This window comes from Branchiostoma lanceolatum, chromosome 12 (assembly GCF_035083965.1).
Source record: "Branchiostoma lanceolatum isolate klBraLanc5 chromosome 12, klBraLanc5.hap2, whole genome shotgun sequence".
NCBI classification, from domain to species: Eukaryota; Metazoa; Chordata; class Leptocardii; order Amphioxiformes; family Branchiostomatidae; genus Branchiostoma; species Branchiostoma lanceolatum.
The window spans coordinates 10,337,660-10,344,814 of NC_089733.1; the positions used below are offsets into that span (position 1 = coordinate 10,337,660).

Genomic DNA, 7,155 nt, shown 5'->3' on the forward strand with positions numbered 1-7,155 from the left:
ACTAATTCTCTTCTGCCTACACATGGGTCTTACTCTAGCTGTATGGCCATCATGGGGTAAACTATATATATATATTCCCCCCGGGAGTGAAAGTTTGCTAGAAGATTTAGCAGTGGCTGTAAATACAAAATGTTTGTCATTCACGCGTTTAGTGGCCAATTTGTACGACACAAAATTTGCAAAGTCCCTACTATGAGTCGTTTTTTGCTGTCGACTTTGTCTTGTTGGATTGATAGCTAATTAAAGAAAAAATATATACAGGTGACCCTCTTTACATAATGACAAGCTTGACCTTACGTTTATTTCAGAGATAAAAGGAGACTACTGGGGACTAACTAGCTAAAAAATATATCAGGGAAGATGGTAATATGAAATGCCCCCCAAGAAGCCTGATGCAGAGACCAATTACCTGTCAGCCTATGACGTCATGTCAGAAGGACGGAATGGTATCCAACGTCAATAGGGTGTTTCCGCGGAAATGACTTCATGTGCGTGTTGCGACGTCATAAAACTTAATAACGATCACTTTGAGTTTCAAATATAGGTCTTTTTTCTATCAAAAGGCAATACTTAAAAAAAACAGCACCTTCTCGGTGAAGGTTGTAAAGATATTGCATAGAGGAATGCAAATGCATCTCCTCTCAATACACATGATAAACGTTACAGAGGCTTTTCTCTGATATTCGTCATGGGACAGGAATAGATGTCAAGCGTTGGAGTTTAAGCTGCCCCGGACATTAGGCCATACAACTTTATTTCCTTTCTCGGACATTTCAAGGTGAAAATGTAGCAAGTGGTCATCAGAGTGTAGTGGAGTTCCATTTTGTTACTACGCAGCGGGACCCGGTCACCACTTTCCTGCTAGTAACCAGCGGGCTCCCAGTCACCGCTCCTGTTCTTAACCAGCGGGATCCAATCGCCGCTCCTGTTAGTAACCAACAGGACCCAGTCACTGCTCCTGTTCTTAACCAGCGGGCTCCCAGTCACCACTCCTGTTAATAACCAGCGGGATCCAATCACCGCTTTCCTTTATCCAGCGGGACCCAGTCACCGCCCTTTTAGTAACCAGCAGGACCCAGTCACTGCTCCTGTTAATATCCAGCGGGATCCAATCACCGCTTTCCTTTATGTTCTTCCAGTTAAGCATATTTTGCTTTTAATCCGAAAAATTGGTGTGGCCTTTACTGTGCCCTAGGTCCTTGGGTTTTGGGCGGGGCTTTCTACAGAGACCTCAATATTATTCAACACTATATTGTATGATCTTTCCAGGGGTATTAAAACTGCACAATTCTCACATCAAATTTATGTTTTCCACAAGCGAAGGCGTTACGTTTTCAGTAAGATGTTGTTACTAAATGTGCAGACTTTCCTGAATGCAACAAACTCTCACTGCACGAAATGGCCTCGTTTCCCGGCGTATACGTACCGGGATTTTTCTGTATTTTTGTCGGATACTGACGGATACTGACGGATACATGCGGATTCGTGTAAGGTATCCGACTATTTCCGCACCGGTATATGGAATATTTCCTGAAGAATCCGAAAGTAAGGGATTTTCGACGAATACGGAGCCGTACACTGTACGGAAATGCCACCGATCCTGACGGATACGAACAGGATTTTTTCTGTATTTTTGGCGGATACTGACGGATACATGCGGATTCGTGTAACGTATCCGACTATTTCCGCACCGGTATATGGAATATTTCCTGAAGAATCCGAAAGTAAGGGATTTTCGACGAATACGGAGCCGTACACTGTACGGAAATGCCATCGATCCTGACGGATACGAACAGGAATTTTTCTGTATTTTTGGCGGATACTGACGGATACATGCGGATTCGTGTAACGTATCCGACTATTTCCGCACCGGTATATGGAATATTTCCTGAAGAATCCGAAAGTAAGGGATTTTCGACGAATACGGAGCCGTACACTGTACGGAAATGCCACAGATCCTGACGGATGCGTACAGGGATTTTTCTGTATTTTGAAGAAAATGGTGAATACTGACGGATACAGGTGGACCCAACAACGAATCCGTAACGGATCCGACTAAGTGCTTGCTTTCCTAATTTAACTATACCCAAAACATCATTTTGAATGACAGGAAGTTTGGGAAAGCCTGTATGTAACATATGTATCATTTCATATCTCAACATAATGTATTTCTAAGTTCAAAAACTATCAAATACAATACAATACGGAAGTACTATGTGGCTAAATGATCCATTTCATTTGAGACAGGCTGAGGGACATCCACATACTCAAAGCACCACTGCATATGCAGGTTAATGTCGGTAAATTGGGGTTGTGCAAGCACAATGTTCTGAAAAATTATGAAATGTATTACAATTAACACCATCACAACATTGTGGTAATATTTACTACTGTATAGTGCCCTTGGACCAAAATTATCTACATGTTCTAAATATTCCACTAAAGTAATAAAAGCCTTATTTGTGGCCAGCTCTTCGTCTAAAAGCCATCAGATACAATTATTTCAAATACAGAGGTTGAAAATAGAAAGTAACATTATACTGTCTGAAGAACTCCCATGATGACACGCCACATTTTAAACGTAAGTAGCATATGCCGTGGAACTGCATGTGTATAATCGTCCTCTCCCCATTCTCTGACTACATCTGAGTTCACTTCTTCCATGCACTCTTGGTAATTGACAGGCAAGGCTGATTTCTTCTATATCTGCATGTTGGACTCAGCTTGGAGTCCATCTTGTGATGAACCAGTTCCTATATGATAAAACCAAATGATGAATAAATATCAATTCACGTATTCAAGGAACATGTCACATGATTTTGACATGGGCTTCGTTTCATCACATCAGCTACAAAAAACACGGGACAATGGCTATCCTTCATGCCTCTCTCAGCTAACATTGAAGTGTACCGATGATGGACTTACCAAAGGAGCCTGAGGTACTCAGCAGCTGAGCATCTGACAGTTGATTGCTTTGTTCCCAGCCAAGGTCCTCACAATATGTGCTGCATTTGTGAAGGAAGTATCTGCCGATGCTGTACTGGATATATATATATAAATGGAAACAATGACAAATATTAAACATATCACATACTCGCATGTGTAAAAAAATGAATCTGGGCATCGTTGAATTGACTACGTAAAACTTACATCTATAACTTGAATATGATATTGATCAAACATGCACAGCTATAACTGAATGAAATAATCACTGAGGCACACTACTGCCTCCTTATAAGTTCTAGTGCACTATCCACAAACTGTGGGATCTTTGTGGGACAAATATAGTACTTATGACATTTTCTTCCCTTCCATATCTTTAATTATCTTTCCCTCCACTGCTTGCTATTTTGTATCTGAAACGTTAACCAGACACACATGTCTGCTGACCATTGGCAGGAATGAACAAATTGAAATTTTAAATTTCCTAGATCCTAACGCCGTAAAAGGGTAGGTCGGCTGGAGAATTCTTATGGTCATGCGAATGCGATGATATGTCAAGCCACAATAGGAGGATAACTGACGTCAAAACTAGTTAGAAACGGGAATTTTTCAATTTGTACTTACCAAAGGGCAGTCCCTCAAAATGATGAATCAACTCCCTACCAGCGTTTACAAGGGGGGAGGGGGGCGACGAATATTGCATGCACGAAGAAGACAACGTCGCAATTCCGTGCGTTTGAGTTTACACCGAATTCCCTTCGACTCTCAAGTCACTCAAAAATCACTGGTCGACCATGGTAGACTCTGGCGATGCCATGTTAAGCACAGAAGGTGATGAAACGCCGTTCTTGTCTGTGCTGTTAACCGAAAGAAAACCGTTAACGTTTGTCGCGCCCAGAAGTGTCTTGTGGGTAATTTGGATATCCGACACGAATCCGTGTTCCGTACACGTCAGGATCCGAGACAGCTCATGACTTCTAACATATTGGCAAATCTGAACTTCTAACATATTGGCAAATACATAAAAAAATGAAAGATCCGAGTAGATATTCTATCTGTACCCAAAACGTATCCAGACGTATACGGCATCAGAATTGCTGGATCTGAGGTGTTCCTGGTATTTGTCCGAATTTGCTCGGAAACGTTCCGTATCTGTACCCCTAACATATGAAGGATCCAGACGTATACGGCGCGGGAATTGTCGGATCTGAGGTGCATCGGATCCAATCGGAAACGTTCCGTATCTGCTATGATGCGCAATTCCGAATCTGTTGGATTCGTCAGGATCTGAGATCATGCCGCGTGCCGTGCAGTGTGTATTTGTTGGTCAGGATCCGAAGCAACTACCGACAAACAATCCGAACATCTCTGCCATATTGACAAATATCTAGAAACGAAGGATCCGCGCAAATATCCTCAGGTATCCGACGCGCATCACGGATCCAGACGTATACGGCGTCGGAATTGCCGGATCTGAGGTGTACCTGGTAATTGTCTGAATTTGCTCGGAAACGTTCCGTATCTGTACCCGAAACGTATGAAGGATCCAGACGTATACGGCGCCGGAATTGTCTGATCTGAGGTGCATCGGATCCAATCGGAAACGTTCCGTATCTGCTATGATGCGCAATTCCGGATCTGCTGGATTCGTCAGGAAATGAGATCATGCCGTGCCGTGTGCATTTATTCGTCAGGATCCGAAGCAACTACCGACATACAAACAATCCGAACATTCCAAATATCAAAAAACGAGGGATCCGCGCAAATATCTTCGGGTATCAGTCTGAGGCGCATCACGGATCCAGAAGAATACGGCGTCGGAATTGGTCGGATCTGCGGGCACTTCAGTATCCGAGCAGTGAACTGGGATTTTTCCGGATTCGCTCGGAAACGCCATGAGGCCCGATTCCGGATACGTCGGATCCGTCAGGATACGTGGCCATTTCGTGCAGTGTCTGAATCTGCCAATATCTGCGTGGGGCCGTGCATGCTTCCAGCACAAGTATATTTTGTAGTTCTATAAGATGTCGATAGGTGACGCAATTTCCAGTGCGTCGACCGTCTGAGTATGAAAGCGCCCCTCGATTTCATGGTGCATTGCAGCAAAGTGGTCCAGTTATGAAGAAGGGTCTGCCTGCCTTTCTCCTTGAGCTGCGTAGCGAGCTATTTCAATTCTTCATTAATCGTAGCCAGCCCGCTCTAATTCATGATCAACTTAACCCGTTGCCGGTAAATTATTCGCGAAGCACAATTCGTAGGTAGCACATTATTTGTTATCCCGAACTCACGGTAAAGCGTCACTGACCAATAGTTTGTCATGATCGCCGCCCAATATTAACGTACTTTCCAAGCAGAGGATGGGTTCCGGCTGTTTCTGACGTATTTTATGCGTTTTGTCGGGCTTTCTACTTTGTCATGTCTTTTTGTCTCTGTGCGGTTTCGAGAGACAAAAAAAAGTAGAAAGCCCGACAAAAACGCCTAAAAACACGTCAAAAACCAGCCGGAACAACTCCTCTGCTTGGAGAGTACGCCCAACGCCAGTTTCCCCCTAAGTCACATCGGTTGTGTCGGCGTTCACAGACTAGTTTCAGACACCCTATATATACAATAGAACAATCCAATGAAATCGTTCACCTTTTGGACAGTGTGTTAGAAAAGGAAGATATGTTGTCAATGATTCGCAGTTCGTTCATTCATTCATTTCTAATAAGGAAGAAACTGCAATATAAAGAAAAGTCCATAATAATTTTTCAGAAACGAAGCGGCTGTTAACAACCGAAGTATGTATATTAGACCACTGTTGGGTTCGTTTAAAAAAAGCTTACCGTATATTGAGAACCTTACTACAACAACACCATGAGCGTCTTGGAAAAAAAGAATGGTTGACAACAAAATAAACACCGCATTTAACCATGTTTTACACACAAAAATGAAGCATCTTAACAACTTAGACACGTCTGTTCTCCAGAAAAAAATGCTGGTTGCCAAAGTAAACGCAACAGTCGTTTTACGTCACAGGAACAATGGTGACTTGACAACCTAATCACAAACTCACCACCGTGACCTAGATTTGAACAAAAACGGAATGCTTTTTCCAACCTACGTCGATTCAGCAATGCAACTTTGCTTTCATACCATAAATTGTCCCGTTAATACTGAACTACGTACGTATACTCACACGAACACTGTAAAATTCCATTACACACGCATTAAATAAACATCGGTTCTTTGGAACCTGAATCAAGTATCATTTGTATTGAAAGGCACCCAAAGCAAAATTAGCTGTAGGGCTGAAAAACTATTTTCTACTAATGTTCTGACTGATATTCTGGTTGCTGGTGGCTTTATGATATTGACTCGGAGACTCCACTGTCGATATGCAATGGGATGATGTTATTTATTATATTACATGTATATTGTTTGTATTGCATACCCTGTAAACCGCCTCATGGCGTAACACACCAGGTTTGGCTGAAGCTGCATATCCGGCCGGACAGATTTATTTGATCCACTCACACCGGGATGAAACATCCTCTTATCCGAGGGACGGATTGGTCAAAACTTACTATGTAAAGAAATTACTAGAAAATTGACTTTAAAAATATATTTTAAGCCCTGGCACTACATTGAGCACCTTTGAAAAAGCTGGTTGACAAGTTGCAAGTTACAACGAAGCCCTTCTTTGGCAATACGTCGATAAAAGTTAGACATCCAGGTAATTATGATACCTATGGGCAAGATAACACTACAACAGTTACTCAAACAACTGGATAGATTTGGGAAACTGTCAGACGTTTCAGTTAGCATCCACTACGTATACCCAAGGAGGTTATATGGTATACCTTTTGTCAGTGACTGAAAAAGGGTAGTGGATGCTAAGTACTCTCCAAGCAGAGGTTGTTGGGTAAAATTGTGACCTCATCTTCTTATCATCATGCCCCGTTTTCAGTTGTCAGCTCTCCCGGGTACAAAAAACGGATATAATAAGGTCACAGTTTTCCCTAACACCCTCTGCTTGGAGAGTACATGTAGATGCTACATGAAAAGTCTGACCGTTTTTCATTTTTTTTTTTCATTTATGTTTTTTTAACAATAAAGGTATATTACTGTGATCTCCATCTAACAGAAAGGAACAATTCTTCGCAAAAACCTGAATGAAACACTCAGCCTTCATTTACCATTAACGAAACAATAGTTCTTGCCTGACTAGCT

At 42.2% G+C, this 7,155-nt stretch overlaps 1 long non-coding RNA gene across 1 annotated transcript; it reads right to left on the bottom strand.

The window, feature by feature from the left end:
- Nucleotides 1–2,132: 2,132 nt before the first annotated feature.
- On the bottom strand, nt 2,133–4,085 carry LOC136446170 (uncharacterized). Its single transcript, XR_010757516.1, has 2 exons — nt 2,926–4,085; nt 2,133–2,753 (listed from the first exon to the last, which is right to left on the bottom strand). It is a non-coding gene; the product is annotated as an uncharacterized lncRNA (long non-coding RNA).
- Nucleotides 4,086–7,155: the final 3,070 nt, after the last annotated feature.